Source organism: Papio anubis, chromosome X (genome assembly GCF_008728515.1).
Source record: "Papio anubis isolate 15944 chromosome X, Panubis1.0, whole genome shotgun sequence".
NCBI lineage: Eukaryota > Metazoa > Chordata > Mammalia > Primates > Cercopithecidae > Papio > Papio anubis.
In genome coordinates, this window is record NC_044996.1 from 94,892,101 (window position 1) to 94,915,981 (window position 23,881).

Consider the following 23,881-nt stretch of genomic DNA (forward strand, 5'->3'; position numbering starts at 1 on the left):
GGATTTCATTTGCTCTCTTATTCTCTTGTATTTTAAGGTGGAAACTGAGACCATCAATTTCAGCTTTTGTTCTTTTCTAATATTAGGTTTTATTACTATAAAATTTTCCCTAAGTAAGGCTTTACTAAATCCCATAAATTTTGAAAGAGTTTTCATTTAGTTCAGAATGTTTTCCGATATTTCTTTTGATTTCTTGTTAAACTCAATGATTGCCTAGAACTGTCTTATTTAGCTTCCAAATATTTGGAGATTTTCCACATAACTTTCTAGTATTGATTCCTATTTTAATTCCACTATAGTCAGATGACATACTTTTTATGGCATGCATTTAAGTTTATTGAGACTTATTGTATGGTCCAGGATGTGGTCTACCTTGGTAAATTATTTGTGTAATTGAAAAGATATAGTCTTCTGTGGTGGGGTGGAATGTTGTGTAAATGCCTTGATAGTGTTGTTCAAGTATTCTGTATTCATACTGATTTTGTATTTTCTTGGTTTTTGTTTTGTCTTTGTTTTTGTGGTTGTTTGAGATGGAGTCTTGCTGTGTCACCCAGGCTGGAATGCAGTGGCATGATCTCAGCTCACTGCAACCTCCACCTCCTGGGTTCAAGTGATTCTCCTGCCTCAGTCTCCCAAGTAGCTGGGATTACAGGTGCCCGCCACCGTGACCGGCTAATTTTTGTATTTTTAGTAGAGGTGAGGTTTCACCATGTTGTCCAGGCTGGTCTCGAACTCTTGACCTCAGGTCATCCGCCCACCTCTGCCTCCCAAAGTGCTAGGATTACAGGCGTGAGTCACTGTGCCTGGCCTATTGCCTTGTTTTATAAATTACTGAGAAAGTAATATTGAAATCTTAGACATACTTGTGAAAATTTGTATTTGTCCTTTTAGTTCTATCATCTTTTCTTAATTTATTTTGCAACTCTGTTACTAAGTACATACATATTTAGGATTTTATGTCATTTTAATGTATTGACCACTTTGTTATTGTGAAGTGACCAAGCGACTCTCTTTGTTCTTGCTCTGACATATACTTTGTTGGGTTAATAATGTAGTCACTCTAGCATTCTTTTGATGAGTGTTATCTTTTGCAAACTTCTCTCTTTAAGCAATTTATGGTTTAGTATTTAAAGTGGGACCGATATACCTTGGATTTTTTCCCCTGTCTGATGATCACTACCTATTAACTAGAGTGATTAAATAATTTACAATTTAAAGTGATTACTGACATGGTTAGATTTAAATCTACCATCTTGGTATTTGTTAGCTATTTATCCAATCTGTTATTTGTTTCCTTTTGCCTTTTTCTCTGATTTCTCTTGGATTGAGAGTTTTTTCTTCTTCTGATATAAAATTCTCATAATGTAATAGTCTCTCTTTTAAAGTGTACAATTCAGTGGTTTTTAGTATATTCACCAGAGCTCTGGAGTTGGGAACAGGAATCTGATTTTCCAGGAAATAACCCCACTCTACAAATGAGCACTGGACAAGGATGGCAGCCCCTGATCTTTTTGGCTTGCCCTGCCAGCCATGGAACCTTTGCTTTATAGAGGAATGGAGGAATGTGGGTCAGAGGCAATCAGTGCCCCAGTGTTCTTCGCCTGTTGCATCTGGGATTCGAGCTTTTACCATATAAATTGAGGCTGGGTGAAAGAAGGGAACTTTAGTCCTCTCAGCAGCTACTGCCTAGAAGAGAGCTTCCATCTCATGTGGCTGAGTGAGAGGAATGATACTGGCAGCTCGCCCTTCTTACTGTGAAACCATAGCCCCAGGCTGGGAGCTGGAGAGAGAGGGAGCCCCTGTTTTTTGGCTGCACGTGCCTGGAGCTGAGCTTCCATAACATGGAGCTGGAGGTGGAGAGTAATCAAACAAACTGTTAATCTTCTTACCAAGATTTAGTTAAGTTTTCTTGAATAAATGTTTCTCCATTTGTCACATATCCTCAGGTTAATTTCCATAGGCTTCCAATGATTGCTTTTTAGTAACTTTTACCAGTTAAATAGTTGGTTTGCTAGGTAGAGGGTAATCTGAGCTCCTTCCTCTGTCATTCAAGAAGTCTCACCTTAATAATCACTTCCTGATTTTTTCTGCACCAAACTCTTAATTCTTTCAGTATTTTGAAAGACACAAATATTACACTTTTAATATTGCCTCACAGAACACTAATTTGGGTAATTCCCATTGATCTTTCTTCAAGTTTACTGATTCTTTCTTTTAATTTCTGTTGTTAGGTCCATCCAGTGAATGTTTTATACCCATTAATTTGTTTTCTGTTCTTAACTTTGTATTTTTTAAATAGTTTTTGTTCTGTAGATATCTACTTTTTCATTCATTTCAAATGTGTTTTTACCTCATGGAACATAGATATACCAGCTACTTTAAAGCCTTTGATAATTCCAACATTTTGGTCATATTATAATTGGTATCTATTGATTATTTCTTTGGGAATTGATCATATTTTCCTGATCCTTTATATGTGGTATAATTTTGGTTTGTATTTGCAAATTTTTAAATAGTCTGTTGTGAATGTTTTAATATGGGATCTTGAAGATAGAGAGTACCTGTGCAATTATTAGGAGAGACACGGGGAGGAAATAAAGAGTCTATTACTTATAGCTCTTGGGGGTCCATGGCACATTTAGAGACTGTACACACTGAGGTCAGGGAGTACATGGAAAAAGAGAGAAAGAGAGAAAGAGAGAGGTCCATCAGCCAGTACTCTTATTGGGGTTAGGGCAGTTATCCAAACAGATTTCCTGAGGGGGCTTTTCATTGTTAGATTTAAAGCAAACACACAAGAGTTCCAGGAGGTCACACTGTAAATGAGAGTTGGTCACTGTGGCATATCTGCACAGTTCATGAGGGTATGTGGGTCAGTGGGGACAGTCAAGTAGCTTATATCTAGCTGTCCCTTAGGGAGATGGTCAACAGAAGGAGGTTGTATAAGTCAGATATCTGTATCAAATATATTGAGAAACTAGGGGAGGTACAGAACTGGAAGCTGTGCCAAGGGTGACTAAGCCCTGCTTCTGGTATGAGAAAATTAAACTTATATATAAAATGGATGTCAAGGCAACAGAAAATTATGAGAATTTACTACATAAGCCATTAAGTCTATTAAAATAACCTGGAAAATATTGATCGTTGTTTCTTTGTTAAGCAATCAATGTAGTTAAGTTCAGACCACATGTTCTCTCCTTTATTTTTTTAATTTATTCTTAATTATAGATGCATAATCATTGTATGTAATAATGGAGTACATGTGATGTTCTGATACATGTATACAACGTATGATGATTGAATCGGAATGATTGAGGTCTCCATTACCTCAGTCATCTAACATTTGTTTGTGTTAGGAACATTCCAATTCTACCTTTTAATTATTTTAAAATATACAATAAATTGTTGTTAACTCTGGTCACCCTATTGTGCTACTAAATACTAGATATTATTTATTCTGTTATTTTGCACTACCCTCACTTTATTCTTATTCATTCTCTCTCTCTATCTCCCTCCCTCCTGCCCCGCCACTCTCCCCTACCCTTCCCAGCCTCTGGTAACCATCAATCAACTCTCTGTATCTATGAGTTCATTTAAAAAAAAATTTTAGCTCCCATATATAAGTGAGAACATGTGGTATTTGTCTTTCCACCCCTGTCTTTTTTCACTTAACATAATGTCCTCCAGATCCATCCATCTTCTTGCAAATGTGTGTGTGTGTGTGTGTGTGTGCGCGTACATATATATATAATATTTTCTTTATCCAGTTGTTCACTGATGAACACTTAGGTTGATTCCATATCTTGGCTATTGTGAGTAATGCCAGAGTAAACAAGGGAGTGCAGATATCTCTTCGATATATTGATTTCCTTTCTTTAGAAATATATAGCCAGCACTGGGATTTCTAGATCATGTGGTACTTCTACTTTTAGTTTTTTGAGAACTTGCATATGTGGCCTTTATTATTTTGAAGTATGTTATTTATATTCCTAGTTCATTGAGGATTTTTATCATGAAGGAATTCTGTAATTTTTTTTTTTTTTTTTTTTTTTTTTTTGAGACAGTCTTACTCTGTCACCCAGGCTGCAGTGCAATGGTGCGATCTCAGCTCACTGCAACCTCCGCTTCCCCGGTTCAAGTGAAGGAAGGGTGAATTTTATCAAATGCTTCTTCTGTATCTATTGAGATGATCATATTTTTTGTCCTTAATTCTGTTTGCATGATGGACTGCATTTATTAGTTTGCATATGTTGAACTATCTTTGCATCACTGGTGTAAAAAAACCCACTTGATCATGATGTATTATCTTTGATGTGTTGGATCTGGTTTGCTAGTATTTTGTTGGGGATTTTTGTGTTATGTTCATAGGGACATTCATCTGTAGTTTTCTTGTTGTGTTCTTGTCTGATTTTGATATCAGGGTGATACTGGTCTCATAGAAGTTAAGAATTCCCTCCTTCTTGATTTTTTGGAACAGTCTCTGGAAGATTGGTGTTAGTTTTTCTTTGTAAGTTTGATAGAGTTTGTCTGTGAATTCATTTGGTCCTGGGCTTTTCTTTGTTGGGAGGTTTTTAATTACTGATTTAAACTCACTATCTCACTGCTTCTTATTGACCTGTTCAGGTTTTCTGTTTCTTCCTGGCTCAATCTTGGGAGGTTGTATGTCTCCAGGAATTTATCTATTTCCTCTAGGTTTTCTAATTTGCAAGTGTATAGTTGTTCATCATAGTCTCTAATGATCTTTTGTATTTCTGGGGTATCATTTTTAATGTCTCCTTTTCATTTCTGATCTTGTTTATTTACGTCTTCTCTCCTTTTCTTTTAGTCTAGCTAGCAGTTTATCAATTTTATCTTTCCAAAGGACCATTTTTTTGTTTTCATTAATCCTTCATGTTTGTTTTGGGCCTATTTTATTTACTGGTGCTCTAATCTTTCTTATTTATGTTCTTCGCTAATTTTGGGTTTGGTTGGTTCTTGCTTTTCTAGTTCCTTAAGTTTCATTATTAGGTTGTTAATTTGTAACCTTTCTACTTTTGTGATATAGGCATTTAATGCTATGAACTTCCCTTTTAGCACTGCTTTTGCCAGTATCCCACAGGTGTTGGTATGTTTTGTTTCCAGTTTCATTTGTTTCAAAAACTCACAGGCAGTGTTTTTTTTCTCCTGACCTTTTTCTGGTGTCATGCTATTCTAGTTGTTTAGATGTCCTGTAAATTTCTTGCTGGGAAATGGAGATTTTAGATAATACATTGTAGCAATTCTGGATACTGCCCATCCCACCCCACCCCACCCCCGAGTCTTATTATTGCTAGTATGTTTGTTAATTTGTTTAGTGACTGGCTAAATTTGTTTATTTCCCCTCCCTGTAGTATTAGATCTCTGATGCTGCTTCTCAAATAGGCGCAGCCTTGTGTATACCCACAGTCACACTGGGGTGACATTAGTTTTGTTAGAGCTCTCTTTGACTATTCTTTTACTTTACTATCCAGCTGTTAAGCCCTACAAATTAATGATTGGTTGTTGTATGGTCTTTAGTAGTGCTTCAGGACTTAAATTGCTGAACAGACTAATCCAATAACATTCAGGCTCTTTTGAAGAAGTTCCTGTGGACCATGATTGAGATTTTTTTCTGAACCCTCATGGGCTCTTCCCACATCTTTTTCACAGGCTCTTTTATCTTCCCAGGTCAAACCTCTGAGTCATGACCCTGGAGGTGGGGTATAGACAATGGCATGCTTCTCTCTGAGTGATATTTCACTTTAGCAGCTGAATGCTCAGTGGGTATGTGTGTAAACTAACCTCAAATTATCTTGACTTGCCTCTCCTAGTGTGGAACCACTGCCTTACAGGAGTGATTGGATCACTGCCAAGGGTGATTTGGACCTCAGTATTCTCAGTGGCACCCTGTCCGAGATGGAGATTTCACCCCTCAAGTGGTGTTCAGATCAAAGAAGGGAAACCCCACCTCTCAGCTACACTCATCTGGAACTTAGTAACAGGTAGCTGGGGGAAGGATAAGAAATACCGACATCTACCCTTCCCTGAAAGATTGTCCTCTAACTGGGAGTTTTGGAGAGAGGAAGCCCTGTGCTCTTGGCTGCAGCAGTCTGGAGTATAGTTCCTATGTTACTGATCTGTGAAAGGGGAAACAAGGAGCAGGTTTCAGCTTGAACACCACAGACTCACCATTTTTATCAAACTCTAGTAGATTTCCTTGAATAAATGCTTCTTCGTTACTTACATGCCCCCCGAGACCACTTCTAGAGACTTTAAATGGCTGTTTATTTTTAATATATTTTTTACCATTTTCACTGGGGAGCAGGTCCATGAAAATCTTCACACTGCCATGCCAGGAGTAGAACTCTGATAGTTCTCTTTTTAATGAAATTCATATTCTGACTGAAAAAGAACTTATGTAGTTATAAGGTGACTCAATCTGGGTTGCTATAACAAAATACTATAATTGAGTAGTGTATAAGCAATATACATTTACTTTCACAGTTCTGGAGGCTAGAAGTGTGAGATCAAGGTGCTAGCAACTTCAGTGTCTGCTGAGAGTCCAATTTATGGTTCACAGATGGCACTTTCTCACTGTGTCCTCCTCACATGGTAGAAGGGGCTAAGCAGTTCCCTGAGGCCTCATTTAAAAGGTCACTAATCTCAAAATGAAGGCTCTGCCCTCATGATCTCATCACCCCAAAGGCTTCACATCCTAATACTATCACATTAGTGATTAGGTTTTCAACATATAAACTTTGGGGGGACACAAACATCCAGACCATAGCATAAAATATAAAAGCGAAAGAGAAAACGAGGGAGAGAGAGAGCATACAACACAGAAAATAATAAAAAATACTTAAAATGCCACAATCAGCATTTTATTATATATATTTCCAGACTTCCGTCAATGCATACACACACAGATTTCTTTATAGAAATAGAATTAGGTCATACCTGCTGTTTTTTAAATTGTTCTTTTCGTTTACAAAAGAAGGTAGATGTATTTCATGTTAAATAATATATGTGCTTCATCATTTTTAATGTTTTCATAATATTCCATTACACTGATGTACTATGTTTATTTAACCAGCCCTCTTCTGATCAACATTTAGGTTGTTTTATGCATTGCATTATGACAGTGTGTTCTGAAAAATAAACAAGGCATAATTTGCTGGGTTTTTTATCATATGGGTAAAAATCAGTGGGTAGTCTATGACCCAATAAATGTGCTTAGATGTTACTGAATTCTTTAACATGCTTAGGTAATAACAATGTGTTTAAAAGCTGTAAATAAATACACTCAAAGTAATCTTTTTCTCCTGTGTGTACTATACAAGAAATAACTTACCTAGCCTAACAAACAGAAAAGCTCATCACACTTCGATCTCTCTCCTCCCTTCTTTCTCCAGCTCATACCCACCCCCATCCTGAGGGAGCAAATTTAGGATCCTGTGTCTTTACCATGTTCTTTCCCTATAGAGCCATTGCTGCTTTGTTATATAAAGACATCCCTATGCTGCAACACTCTGCTCACCAAGCAAATTGATGATAGTCTGGCATCTTGTCTACATCAGCGTCCAGTCGGGAGACAGAAACTACACCCATGATTTTATAATACAGCATGAGTTTAAAAGTTAACCAGATATAAAATTCTTAACTAGGTAACTGACAGGAAAAAAAGAACTGTAAGGTACCATGAAGGGAGCAACTGCATGAAGCAGGTATAACCCTCAGGGCAGAGGAAACAAAGCACTTGGAATTATTAAAACTTGGAATCTTAAAGGAGGAAGCTTCATGGAACTGGTGTTTCTTTGTTTGGAGAAGAATCCACATGAATCTGAGACCACGTTCTCTGAGGAGGGGTGCTTCTCAGATAGTGTTGGTATATTTGAGCTTGGGAGAGGGGCACTGCAGAGCTGAAAGTCAGACCTCTAAGAAGAGGGCACTGGATGGAAGACTATTTCTAGTGTGCCTGAACTCAGAAGAGAGGTCCTATTGAGCAGAATTTCACACCTCAGAGGAGGATGCTCTGCTAACGGGTGTTGGTATCTCTGAGCTCTAAAGAGAGGACCAGGAAAAGAGTTTGGGGGCACATGACCCAGAAATTTTAACCCCAGGTTTATAACCAAAAGCATTTAAAACTGGTGTTCAAGCCAAAACTTTTACACAGATGTTCATAGCATGCCTATTCACAAGAGAAAATGTGAAAACAATCCAAATGACCAACTGTGGTATATTCATACAATGAAATAATATTATCTATAAAAGGAATGAAATACTGATATGTACTACAATATGAATGAACCTCAAAACCATTATGCTAAGGGAAAGAAGCCAGACACAAAAGGCCACAATAATGTATGATTCTATTTACATGAAATATAAATAATAGGCAAATTCATAGGGAAAGAAGGCAGATTAATGGTTGACAAAGACTAGGAGAAATAGAGAGTGACTCCTTAATAAGTACAGAGTTACCTTTTGGGGGATGAAAATGTTCTGGAACTAGATTGTGGTGATGTTTGTGCAATGTTAGTGTACTAATTACCACTGAGTTGTATATTTTAAAATGGTTCAAATGGTAAATTTTATGATATATGTATTTACCCCAATTAAAGTAATTAATTGCCCCAATTAATTAATTAAAGAGCAAGGTAAATGGGCTGAGACCCATACCCTTAAGTAACATTACAAAGTTGCATATAGAAGAGTGGGTTTGAATTGAGGGGCAATATCTTAATAACTGACATATACTGAATGCAGTTTGTTTATCAGAGGGAAAAAATGATGTCTGCCAGAGGATCCTGCTTAGGGGATCTGGCTGTCCCTGATTATTAACCATGTGGCACATTACATGTTATTCACTTACAGTAGTTAGAACAAGTCTGCCACCTGAGATACTCATCCAGTTTTGGGGTGGACGAATCCAGCTTTCCAGCCTTAATTTAAGGGCAAGACCGTGGTGAATCTTGCTACTATGCAGGGTTGATGTAACACACATACCAAGTTAGTTTCTAAAGAGAAATCCCCAAACTCAACTTGCACCTTCTTTTTCCAACCATGCTCTGAGTTAGTTAAGACTGAAGTAGGGTGTCTAGATTTACATAGTTCTGAGGCAGGATAGGCAGTCAAGGAAGTGATCATGTCCTTGGGATGCAGTAACCATGGCGACCATACAGTCAACACAATAAGCTCCAGCATTCTCATTGTAGTTAAGCTCATTCAAGCAAAGCACTCTCCAGTAGGAACTTTCCCCTCTAGAAAGCATGCGCATTTTGATTTTCCCTGTCCTCAGACTCACATTTTGCTCATTATAATAGTAAAAAATACACCCCTGGGTGGAGATTTAAGATGCTAATGAGACATGTGACCTATGAACAAGCACGTACAGGTACTGCAAATGTGCACCTAGAGGACCACCCAGAACATGCTTACTAGTAACACCTCTTCCCACCTCCTTATAAATAATCATGTAAGACTCCCAGAAAGGGAGTTTCATGTCTAAACAGGATGACAAAAAAACAGGATGGGGGGCGTGGCAGTCCAAAAAGCAACTTTTTGGGCGCCAAAACAGAAAAGCCTGTCCTCATTTAGGTCTGTGGGCACAGGCCTGAGGGTGGAGCCGTCACCAGGGACTCCGCCCTTCTCTACCCAGCAGTTCCCTGCCCCGCTCCCGTATCACCAACACTGCTTTTGCCAGCATTGTTTCAATGAAGTTCTGGGGGAAATGATTTAAGTTGTCTGTATTGCTTATATGAATATATGTGCTGCCCTCCTTTTGAATGCTGCTTCTGTATTAGTCATAATTATACTAACCACATGGGTTGCTGTCAACATTCAATATTTGCGTATTTTGCTGCTTAGTTTTACATCTTTCAGGCCACATTTCTTTTTTGTTTTTTAAAATTTTTTATTATACTTTAAGTTCTAGGGTACATGTGCACAACGTGCAGGTTTGTTACGTATGTATACATGTGCCATGTTGGTGTGCTGCACCCATTAACTCGTCATTTACATTAGGTATATTTCGTAATGCTATCCCTCCCCTCTTCCCCCACCCCACAACAGGCCCCAGTGTGTGATGGTCCCCTTCCTGTGTCCAAGTGTTCTCATTGTTCAGTTTCCACCTGTGAGTGAGAACATGCGGTGTTTGGTTTTCTGTTCTTGTGATAGTTTGCTGAGAATGATGGTTTCCCTACAAAGGACATGAATGCATCCTTTTTTATGGCTGCATAGTATTCCATGGTGGATATGTGCCACATTTTCTTAATCCAGTCTGTCACTGATGGACATTTGGGTTGATTCCAAGTCTATTGTGAATAGTGCCGCAATAAACATATGTGTGCATGTGTCTTTATAGCAGCATGACTTATAATCCTTTGGCTATATCCCCAGTAAAGGGATGGCTGGGTCAAATGGTAGTTCTAGTTCTAGATCTTTGAGGATCTTGAACGAGTTTACAGTCCCACCAACAGGGGAAAAGTGTTCCTAGTTCTCCACATCCTCTCCAGCACCTGTTGTTTCCTGATTTTTTAAATGATTGCCATTCTAACTGGTGTGAGATGGTATCTCATTGTGGTTTTGATTTGCATTTCTCTGATGGCGAGTAGTGATGAGCATTTTTTCATGTGTCTGTTGGCTGTATGAATGTCTTCTTTTGAGAAGTGTCTGTTCATATCCTTTGCCTACTTTTTGATGGGGTTGTTTTTTTCTTCTAAATTTGATTGAGTTCTTTGTAGGTTCTGGATATTAGCCCTGTGTCAGATGAGTAGATTGCAAAACATTTCTCCCATTCTGTAGGTTGCCTTTTCACTCTGATGGTAGTTTCTTTTGCTGTGCAGAAGCTCTTTAGTTGAATTAGATCCCACTTGTCAACTTTGGCTTTTGTTGCTGTTGCTTTTGGTGTTTTAGACGTGAAGTCCTTGCCCATGCCTATGTCCTGAATGGTATTGCTTAGGTTTTCTTCTAGGGTTTTTATGGTTTTAGGTCTAACATGTAAGTCTCTAATCCATCTTGAATTAATTTTCGTATAAGGTGTAAGTAAGGGATTCAGTTTCAGCTTTCTACATATGGCTAAGCCAGTTTTCCCAGCACCATTTATTCAATAGGGAATCCTTTCCCCCTTTCTTGTTTTTGTCAGGTTTGTCAAAGATCAGATAGCTGTAGATGTGTGGTATTATTTCTGAGGGCTCTGTTCTGTTCCATTGGTCTATATCTCTGTTTTGGTACCAGTACCATGCTGTTTTGGTTACTGTAGCCTTGTAGTATAGTTTGAAGTCAGGTAGCGCGATACCTCCAGGTTTGTTCTTTTGGCTTAGGATTGTCTTGACAACACGGGCTCTTTTTTGATTCCATATGAACTTTAAAGCAGTTTTTTCCAATTCTGTGAAGAAAGTCGTTGGTAGCTTAATGGGGATGGCAGTGAATCTATAAATTGCCTTGGGCAGTATGGCCATTTTCATGATATTGATTCTTCCTATCCATGAGCATGGAATGTTCTTCCATTTGTTTGTGTCCTCTTTTATTTCACTGAGCAGTGGTTTGTAGTTCTCCTTGAAGAGGTCCTTAACATCCTTTGTAAGTTGGATTTCTAGGTATTTTATTCTCTTTGAAGCAATTGTGAATGGGAGTTCACTCATGATTTGACTCTCTGTTTGTCTGTTACTGGTGTATAAGAATGCTCGTGATTTTTGCACATAGATTTTGTATCCTGAGACTTTGCTGAAGCTGCTTATCAGCTTAAGGAGATTTTGGGCTGAGACGATGGGGTTTTCTAAATATACAATCATGTCATCTGCAAACAGGGGCAATTTGACTTCCTCTTTTCCTAATTGAATACTCTTTATTTCTTTCTCCTGTCGGGCTACATTTCATACTCAGCTTGTTTGTTGTCCCTCCAGCAGTACTTGAGACTGCCACCTAGTGGACGTTGTGATTTATTTGTTGATCAAGTTTTCTGTTGACAAAATTTTCTCCATTTTCAGGAGCACATTAACAGTACCCCATTCCTCCAGGTTTTATGCATTTTCAGACTCCTTCAGATTGTCCTTCAATAGGCTTTCTTTGCTGAACAAAAGAAGCACAGTCATGTGGATGCCCAATTGCGGGGATTTCACTGGTGAATTCCAGGTATTATAACTGGCAAACCAGTGAGGTATGGAAAGGCTTGTTGGGGAGACATTCCAGCTCCCCAGCTCGCAGCAGGGGCCATCTTGGTCGGGCCTGGAGATGTCCAGTGTCGGTTAGACTTAGGATGGTGCATGGCAAATGCTCATTACCTCCTAGGGCTTCGGTTTTATGGGGATTCAAGGGGACTCCCTGGACCCCACCGTGGTCCAGCTTTGCTCTTAGAGACACCCATGGCCTCCTGTATTTCAATATATGTTTCAAGCAGAACCCCTTATTCCCTTAGGTTTAGTCCTATCCTCTCTATTGGGATTAGCAGGGTCAACTATGGGAGTTGGAGCCTTGGGAAGCCAGCACTAACTGTCTCAGGAGACTGCAGTGGCCCTCCAATAAACAGCAAAGGACCTCACTAGGCTTCAACAACAGCTAGACTCCGTGGCTGCTATAGTCCTACAGAACCAAAGAGCCTTAGATCTCCTCACAGCTAGATAAGGAAGAACATTTTTGTATCTAAGAGAAAAATGCTGTTTTTATATCAACCTGTCTGGTCTGCTCCAGGAAAATATTAAAAATATTGTTATCCAGGCAGACAAAATTGAATCTTTAGGAACTTCTGTGGGAACTTAGAAGCAATGGCTATTATCTGCCCTGCTTCCTTTAATATAAGTGGCAATTATTACCGTACTTTTAGCCTTAACTTTTGGGCTAACTTTGTTTAAAATTCTAACTGATTTCTTGCTCTCTACGTTACAGCAATTCCAGGACCACATGATGGTTTTGCAAAGCTTCTAACCTTTAGCTGCTAATGAGCTATCTCATGTCTTGTCCACTGGTCCCATGAATGACATGGCTTACACTCCATTAGATCAGGCAAGAAGAGACGTTAGGGCCCAGGCTAGGCAGGGACAATGTTGCACTCAACAGGAAGCAGTTTCAGAAGAAATGACCTAGCCCCTCAACCTCCCGTATGATTATGGGCCCTAAAATCTCTTAGGTGGGGAATTGAGGCAGGATAGGTGGTTGAGGAAGTGACCGTGTCCTCGGGATGCAGCAAACATGGCAACCATACAGTCAACACAATAAGCCCCAGCATTCGCATTGTAGTTAAGCACATTCAAGCAAAGCGCTCTCCAGTAGGGACTTTCCCCTCTAGAGAAGATGTGCATTTTGATTTTGCCTGTCCTCAGACTGACCCTTTGCTCATTATAATAGTAAATAAATACAGCCCTGGGTGGAGATTTAAGATGCTAATGAGACATGTGACCTATGAACAAACATGTGTAGCTACTGTGCATGTGCACTCAGAAGACCACCCAGAGCATGCTTACTAGTAACATGTCTTCCCACCTCCTTATGAATAATCATGTAAGACTCTCAGAAAGGGAGTTTCCCCAGTAATAATCAGCACTGTCTCATCCTGAATTCTCTCTGTCTCAGGGTGTACTCTCTGTTCTGCACTTAACTTTCAAAATATTATTTTTCCTTTGCAATAAACTGCTCTCTCTTGTGTCTCCTTTTCTGTGTGTCTCTTGTTTAAATTATTTTAAACTAAGAAGACAAGAACCAAGGTCTCACAACAGCCATCAACAGTACCAAATCCATAAACCCCAAGGATATTTTTCTGACAACTGTGATTTTAGCTTCTCTCTAGGTAGTTATACTAGCTAATTCGTAGTATAACTCTGGGCTATATACTTTGAAGATATGGCATAATGCTATTTCCAATTAATGGAAGCTTCCAAGTCAAGGGAAACTTCAAATCTGATCACACAGATTACAGTAATCTCACTATTGCACTTCTATTTATAATCAACCTAATTGTGTTTACTATAGTAGTAAAGGTAGATGTGTTTTTCTTTATGACTTAATTTTCCTTTTTATATTTTCTGTCTAAGATCATGAGTCATTTGAAACTGTATTAGAGCCTCAATTCACCATGTAAAGTAATGCAAATGATGTATTCTTTCCAGCTGTAGTTCACATGTCAGCAAAGGACACAAATGGAAAGTATCTTAACTCCTTCCTTCAACATTTGCTGCACCAGGTGTTACAGGAATAGTGAAAAAGTGGACAAAAGCTCTCAGAAATGGAGAGAGAAAAAAGACAGGTACACAATGACAACACAGTTTGATCAATGTTACACAGAGATAAAGATACTGGGGTGTAGAATCACAGAAAGTGGGTATTTTCCCTTGTCTGGTGGATCAGTAAAGACAGCCTAAAGGAATATATATGTCCCTAAATTTTGTAATATGAGAAGGGCTTAACTAGAGATGTAGTAGAAGATATTTCTAACAAAGAGAATAGCAGTTGCTGGAAAATTCAGAGTGGTTTGTTTAAATTAGTGATTCCCAATCAGGGAAAATTTTGCCCTCCCCCTTCAGGGACATTTGGTAACAGCTGGAAATATTTTTTATTGTCACAACTGGGATTTTGCTAGTAGCATCTAGTAGGTAGAGGAGCCAGGGATGCTGCTAAACATCCCACAATGTACAGTACAGTCCCCCACAATAAAGAATTATCTGGCCCAAAATGTCTATAGTACCCAAATTGAGAAATCCTGGTTTAAATAGATCATGAAGCAATGAAAGAAATGTTTCCATTACTAACGACACAAGATTGGGTGATATGGGGTCATTCTACAGATACTGGATTCAATATAATAATATGATTTTCCATAATAAATAGGAATTACTCATTTATTAAGGCCTTAATTGTGTCAGAATAAAAAACTGTACTTGACAGAATATTATATACTCTGCAGGGACATATCACGCAGTTTTACTTTAGTTCATCAAACACTTTGCCAGGTAAGATATAGAGACAACAGATGACCACAAGAAAAGATGATTCAACATCTTTAAGTCATTAGGGAAATTCTAATTAAAATCACAATGAGATAGCACTACACACCCACTAGGATGACTAAAATTAACAAGTGGCCATACAAAGTATGACAAGGATATGGGATAATTGGAACTCTCATATACTGCTAGTGGGAATGTAGAATTATACAACCACTTTGGAAAATAATTTGGTCATTTTGTAAAAATTATTTACATAGGTAATTATCCAAAAATACAAAAGCATCTGTCCATGCAAAGATTTGTTCATGAATATTCTAATAGCAGCTTTATTTGAAATAGCCAAAAGTTAAAAGCAATCCAAATGTTTATCAATGGCAAATGGATAAACAAACTCGTATATTCTTAAAATTAAATACTACTCAGTAATTAAATGTATTGAACTACTGATACATGCAAAAACATAAATGAATTTCAAAATAATTCTGCTGAGTGAAAGAAACAAGACAGTACATACTATATGATTCTATTTACATAAAACTTTAGAAACTGCAAACTATAGTGTCATAAAGCATATTAATTGTTACCTGCAAATGAAGGGGCAGGGAAGGTGGGAGGAAAATATTATAAAAGGGCATGAAGAACGTATTGGGTATGATGGATGTGTTTATTATCTTGATGATAGTGATGGCTTCGTATATCAAAATTCATCAAATTGTATACTCAAAATGTATATAATTTGTTATATGTAAATTGAAACTCAACAGAACTATTAAAAATGTGGTTCATAATATTACCAAGCAGTTTGATCAGCTTACAAGTTAGCATTTCTCTCTAATCACTATTAACTTCTTTTTCAATGGATACATAAAGATGTACATATTTTAGGGTACATGTGATGTTTTGATACATTCATATTATGTCTAAAGATTAAATCAGGGTAATTGAGATATCCAGCACCTTAAATATTCACCTTTTCTTTATGCTAGGAATGTTCAAATTATTTTCTTCTAGCAATTTTGAAATGTATACTAGATTATTGACTATACTCACCCTACTGATCTGTCGAACACTAGGTTTTATTTCTTCTATCAATCACTGTATATTTGTACCCATTAATCATCTCTCTTTATCCTCCATTCCTTTCTACCCTTCCTGGCCCCTGGTAACCAACAATTCACTCTCCATCTTTGTGAAATCCACCTTTTAACTTCCACATATGATAAGAACATATAATACTTGTCTTTCTATGCTTATTTCACTTAACATAATGACCTGCAGTTTCATCCATGGTGCTGCAAATGATAAGATTTCATCCTGTTTATGGCTGAATAATACTCCATTTTGTATATATACCACATTTTCTTTATCCATTCATCCACTGATGGGCACTTAGGTTGATTCTGTGTTTTGGCTATCGTGAATAGTGCTGCAATAAACATCGGAGTGCAGATACCTCTTTGACATACTAATTTCATTTCCTTTGGAGATATAACCAATAGTGGAATTGTTGGATCACATGATAGTTCTATTTTACGTTTTCTGAGGAACTGCCATACTGTTTTCCATAGTGGCTATACTAATTTACATCCCCACCAACAGTCTATGAGGGTTCCTCTTTCTCCACATCCTCACCAGCATCCATTATTGACTGTCTTTCAGAAAAAGGCCATTTTAACTGAGGTGAGATGATATCTCATTGTGGTTTTGATTTGCATTTCACTGATGACTAGTGATGTTGAGCAATTTTTCATATACCTGTTGGCCATTTGTATGTCTTCGTTTAAGAAATGTCTATCCAGGTCTTTTGCCCATTTTTAAATCAAATTATTTGATTTTTGGTTTTGGTATCAGGGTAATGCTGACCTTACAGAATGAGTTTAAGAATACTCCCTTCTCTTCAGTTTTTTCAAAGAGTGTGAGTAGAATTAGTATTGGTTCTTCTTTAAATGTCTGGTAGAATTCACCAGTGAAGGCATCAAGTCTTGGGCTTTTCTTTGATGGGAGATATTTACTTCTTATTTAACATCTCTACTCCTCAGTTTTCTCATAAGTAAACTGCTTTCTTGTTTTAGCTATTCTCAAATCTAAGTATAAATTTAATTGGCCACTAAGAAATGAAGTACTGATGACCTCTTAGAACTATTCACATAGTGATTATGTAGAATTTTATTAAATTACAAGAATTTTTGCCCTGTAGACTGCACCCTTTATACGCACTGTCTTATTTTACAATAACACCAGTAAAAATACATTCCTTAAATTTAAACAATTTTATTCTTAACATCCTATTATCTGGGACTTTAACAAGGGGTCGCCTTGCCACTCTGGGCTGTTTGTTTTCTGTCTTTTTAGTCATCCTCATTTCTTTTCCCAGAAGTGATATCTGAGAGTCAAAAATGATTGAAACAACTTAAACCATTTTCTCTTTTTTTTCCTTATTACCTGCTCTGAACATAAGCCTTATTGCAAAAACTACTAATGAACAATTTTTTTATTTTGCCTTCCTCTTATTGATTATTTCTCTCTTGCTACCACACTGGCTGGCTCTAGCCAAGAAGGTTTACAATACTTTTTTTTTCCTTCTATAAAAAGGATTTTTGAATCCCAAATGGAATTTGAGCAGAGGTCCAAAAATGAATTTGGTGACTCTCCGTGTAATCCAATTTATGATAACAATTTAGTTAAATGTTACCTAAACTTGTAAGCCAAGGATTCAATGGTCTTGGAATATTATACTGAAAATTTATGGTTCCACCATATACCAAAATAGGAAATACAGAACACTTATAAAAACATATCCAGCCATATATATAAACTGGCCCCAGGCACTCACACAGACTCACATACACATTCCAGAGAGAGAATGTCTTCTAATTTTATCAATGGACATGAATGTTTATAATTTTGTAGCTCAATTATTATCTTTTGGGAGGATTCATCACAAACAATTACTGTCTGTGACTTTTATTCCTTGATTCAATTCAATTAACTTCCAACTGATTTACACACATTACAGAATTTCAAAGGCAAATTTCTTCATTTAGAAAAAAAACCCCACTTGATGAAGGAGAAATATTATTAACATATTTTATGTAGAAGTACTAACATTTAGAAAGACAAAATCATAGGCTAGTTATTTTACCATTTTTATATCTCTTGATCACTTTAGTTAAATATAATATATAGTCTTAACCCTAAATATAACTGAAGATCCTCAAGCCATTTTGGTCCTTCTTGCTGATCAAAGTTTGGTTCATGAACCAGCAGCATAGGTATCATTTAGGAACTTCTTAAAAATGTGAAACCTCAGGCCCTACCCTATTCTTACTTGAATCAAACTCTGTATTTTAACAAAGACCTCCATGAGATGTATATGTACATAAAAGTTTGAGAAGTACCTGTGGTAATATCTTTAGTTGAGTCTATTTCTTGTTTTCATCCAGGAGCCCATCTTATCTTTAAATGTGATTTTCATACCTCTGCTCTGATTTTGTAGTTAATCCTTTGATTACAATATTATTTTTTTATATCCAAGTTCTCCTAGTTGCCTCACTTTTTCCACCATGTGTGTCCAAATGGAAATGGCTTATTTCCTGCTGATTTTTCTCTCACTTCAAAATGTGTAAAGGCCAGAATATTATATACTTTCACCAGAGGTCATGGTATAGTCACAACTCAAATATTAGGGTAGATTGAAGTGATGGGCATTTGGAGGATACATTGTAGTTGTCCTTGAGATGCTGTTGCCATACTGAGTGTTTTGAAAATAAAAGAGTTATTGAGACATGCTGACCTACAGAAACAGGTTAACATAGATTGAGTACTTTCCATGTGTCATGAACAATTCTAAGACAATTGCACACATTAATCCATTAGTCTTCAAACGTATAATGCTGAGTTGTCAATGTTTCATAGAGGCATAGAGAGCTGAAAACAACTATCCTAACACTGCATAACTAGTAAGTGGCAGGAACAATCCAAGTTGCCCAAGAACAGATATCCAGTTTTAAATGCTATGTGTTTCCTCTTACAACAGACAGATTTCCTATATCTAGTTTGGTCAGAAGTATGAAATGGCTTAACAATTACCAAGGCTATTAGTTTTCTCCCATTTCTCACCCTGTGTCAGTGAGAGGCTCTGTTAAGGAAGCTTAGGGTCACAAAATCTCATTACAAATTCGGTCATGTCATATAAAATCAATTTTTGTTAAACATTTTATTTTGAAATCATTGTAGATACACATTCAGTTGTAAGAATAATACAGAGAAATCTAGTGTACCTTTTATCCAGTTTCTCCACAATGGTATCAACTTGAAGAACTATGGTATAATATCACAGCCAGTATATTGACATTGATATACTACACTTATTTTATTAGTTTTACTTATATTCGTGTGTGTGTGTGTGTGTGTTTAGTTCCATGAAATTTTATCACATGTGTAGGTTCATGTACCCACCACCACAGTAAAGATATACAACAGTTCCATCAGCACAAAGATCCTTTCTGTTGCCCTTTATTTATTTATTTATTTATTTATTTATTTATTTGTTCGTTTATTGAGATGGAGTCTTGCTCTGTCACCAGGCTGGAGTGCAATGGCACAATCTTAGCTCACTGCAACCTCCGCCTCCCGGGTTCAAGCGATTCTCCTGCCTCAGCCTCCCGAGTAGCTGGGACTACAGATGTGCACCACCACCCCTGGCTAATTTTTGTATTTTTAGTAGAGACAGGGTTTCACCATGTTGGCCAGGATCGTCTCGATCTCTTGACCTCGTGATTCACCCACCTCTTGACCTCGTGATCCACCCACCTCAGCCGCCCAAGGTGCTGGGATTGCAGGCGTGAGCCACTGTGCCCAGCCTGTGTTGCCCTTTTAAAACCATACCCACTTCCCTTCATAACACCTTTGTCCTTAACCATAGGAATATTATATAAATTGAATCACACCTGTGATGAACATCTGTCTACAGGCTTTTATGTGAACATGAAGGTTTCATTTCTGTGAGATGAATGCCTAAGTGTTCAACTTCTGGGTTGTATGATAATTGCATATTTAGTTTTGTAAGAAATTTCCAAACTGTTTTCATGATCATTTTTAAATACAAATTAATCAATCAAGTGCATAAGAAATTGATTAGGGTAAATGCCTCTAAGAGAAAATAGAAGCTGGGTGAGGCAAAAACAGATTCTTGCACATTTAATCTTGTCTTAGCTTCCGCTTATCTGAGGACTTGAATAAGTATATGAGTGATGCTTGTGGACACTGCCTTTACTGAGCCTATAGTTTAGCTGGGAAGTCAGCCTGTAATGACATTGTACATTACTGAAACTGAAGGCAGTTTGAGCAGAAAGGCTTTGGAGTCAGATATATCCTGTGCTATATCTTTTTGGTTTTGTGATCAGTGAGATAGTCTATGCTTCTAAAGCGGTTTGATTCAGATGAGGAAAACAAAACCCTACCTCAAAGGGTTATCATTAGATATTAGTGCCAGTATACTAGTCTCTCAATAAATGTTTACTTCTAGTACTAATACTGTACTACTCAGAATATAGGATGAAAAATAATTAAGTACTGTCCATGCCATCCAGACAGCACATATAGAAGACCAGTGTCTTTAGTGCAAATTAGATGTTGGCCTGAGGATGTGACAGTCTGACAACAGGAAAAACATAGTGTCTGATAGCCTTTGAGAGTATTAAGAGGTAGATAATTGTGTGAGAAATAACTGAGTTATTAACAATAATGACACTAAGGATCATGAGAGCTCAATTTTATACAGTGCTCAATATGTGCCCAATACTCTTGAAAGCAATTTATGTGCAATCCCATATGTAATCCTTACAACAATTTTATGATGTATAATTATCCTCATTATATAGGTGAAGAATATGAGGATCAGAGATTAAGTGACTTTCTCATGATCACAGAGATCCTAGCATGTAGCTTGACTCCAGTGTCTGACTTTGAAATGCCAAATTCAACAAGCACTTTGTGAGATCTTGACCTCTGTTAACAATTCTGACCCTCATATTCCCCATCTCTGTAATGAGGAAGAAATATGACGTATCTCACCAGGAAGCTGTGAGGCTTAAATAAGGAAATATATGTAAAGTACTGGCACTGTGTAGCTATTCAATAAATGAAAAATATTACAATTGTCAGTTATGTTACATGACACTCCCATCTTGTGTCACATAGACACTCAGCAAATCCAGAGAAATCTTAGTAAAAGCTCAGGTAGGTTCCATTGACTGTAAAATCACTGGGACTTCTTACACAAGGCTTACAATTCCCAAAGGAATTTTCCCCTCCTCCGCATGGTAAAGGCACCGCCATGCTCTCAGTCAGCCTGAGTTCAGGCACACCACAAGCCAAAACAACCACGAGTTAAGTCTTTCCCTTTGCAGGTAGATGGGAATGAGGTGTAGGGGAAGCTTACCCCAGATCAGCAGACAGGCTACCCAGAGAGGGAAGGTATAGAGAGGCCACACTGAGATTTGTGGGGCATTTTTCCATCTCTGTGTATCTTTGAAACCCTGCCACTACCAGGGATTTTAGTTGTTCAAGGAGCTGGGGAACAAGATCCAAGGAGAGTCCTATCCCCATAAGAAGGGAATCTTGCTGCCTCATCTCTTCAGAGTTACCCCTTCACTTGGCCATTACTTATTGATCTTTCAGTGCCCAGCTTAGCCATTAATTCCTCTTTATAAATATCTCAAGTACAACCATCTCACAGAAGTCGTATTATATTTACAAATCACTCATACCCACATGGCAAAGATAACCTTATTGGAAGTCTGAGAGTTCAAAAAGGCTAGGTTATACTCATAAATCTTTCACTTTTTACTTCTGTGAACTTTAGGAGGTTCCTTTTCCTTATTCTTTTTAGTTGAAAAGAAGTGTATTTTAATAGCCTTTTCTGGTAATTGCAGATGTTCTTTCTGGATGCTACATCAAAACTTGAGAAGTGGTAGTTTCTTAAAAGTTAGTTACAGGGACGTGCCCAAGATGGCCGAATAGGAACAGCTGTAGCCTCCAGCTCCCACCATGAGTGACACAGAAGACAGGTGATTTCTGCATTTTCAACTGAGACACCGGGTTCATCTCACTGGGGCATGTCGGACAGTTGGCGCTGGTCCGCGGGTGCAGCCCAACCAGCAAGAGCTGAAGCAGGGTGAGGCATCGCCTCACCTGGGAAGTGCAAGGGAGAAGGGAATTCCTTTTGCTAGCTGAAGGAAATTGAGACACACAACACCTGGAAAATTGGGTAACTCCCACCCTACTACTGCACTTTACCAAGGGTCTTAGCAAACGGCACATCAGGAGATTATATCCGACACCTGGCCCAGAGGGTCCCATGCCCACGGAGCCTCCCTCATTGCTACCACAGCAGTCTGAGATCTAACTACAAGGCAGCAGCGAGGCTGGGGGAGGGGCACTCGCCATTGCTGAGGCTTAAGTAGGTAAACAAAGCCGCCAGGAAGCTCTAATTGGGTGGAGCCCACCACAGCTCAAGGAGGTGGGCCTGCCTCTGTAGACTTCTTCTCTGGGGACAGGGCATAGCTAAACAAACAGCAGAAACCTCAGCAGAGGTAAATGCCCCTGTCTGACAGCTTTGAAGGGAGCAGTGGATCTGCCAGCATGGAGGTTGAGATCTGAGAACGGACAGACTGCCTGCTCAAGTGGGTCCCTGACCCTTGAGTAGCCTAACTGGGAGACATCCCCCACTAGGTGCAGACTGACACCTCACACCTCACATGGCGGGGTACACCCCTGAGACATAGCTTCCAGAGCAAGAATCAGACAGCAACACTCGCTGTTCAGCAATATTCTATCTTCTGCAGCCTCCGCTGCTGATACCCAGGCAAACAGGGTCTGGAGTGGACTTCAGGCAAACTCCAACAGACCTACAGCTGAGGGTCCTGACTGTTAGAAGGAAAACTAACAAGCTTACAGACAAGCAAATGCTTAGAGATTTTGTCACCACCAGGCCTGCCCCACAAGAGATCCTGAAGGAAGCACTAAACATGGAAAGGAACAACAGGTACCAGCCATTGCAAAAACATGTCAAAATATAAAGTCCGTCGATGCTAGGAAGAAACTGCATCAACTAGCGAGCAAAATAACCAGCTAATATCATGATGACAGGATCAAGTTCACACATAACAATATTAACCTTAAATGTAAACGGACTAAATGGTCCAATTAAAAGACACAGACTGGCAAATTGGATAAAGAGTCAAGACCCATCAATTTGCTGTATTCAGGAGACCCATCTCACATGCAGAGACACACATAGGCTCAAAATAAAGGCATGGAGGAAGATCTACCAAGCAAATGGAAAACAAAAAAAAGCAGGGGTTGCAATCCTAGTCTCTGATAAAACAGACTTTAAACCATCAAAGATCAAAAGAGACAAAGAAGACCATTATATAATGGTAAAGGGATCAATTCATCAGGAAGAGCTAACTATCCTAAATATATATGTACCCAATACAGGAGCACCCAGATTCATAAAGCAAGTCCTTAGAGACTTACAAAGAGACTTAGGTTCCCATACAATAATCATAGGAGACTTCAACACCACACTGTCAACATTAGACAGATCAACGAGACAGAAAGTTAACAAAGATACCCAGGAATTGAACTCAACTCTGCACCAAGCAGACATAATAGACATCTACACAACTCTCCACCCCAAATCAACAGAATATACATTCTTGTCAGCACCACATCGCACTTAGTCCAAAATTGACCATATAGTTGGAAGTAAAGCACTCCTCAGCAAATGTACAAGAACAGAAATTATAACAAACTGTCTCTCAGACCACAGTGCAATCAAACTAGAACTCAGGACTAAGAAACTCAATCAAAACCACTCAACTACATGGAAACTGAACAACCTGATCCTGAATGACTACTGGGTACGTAACAAAATGAAGGCA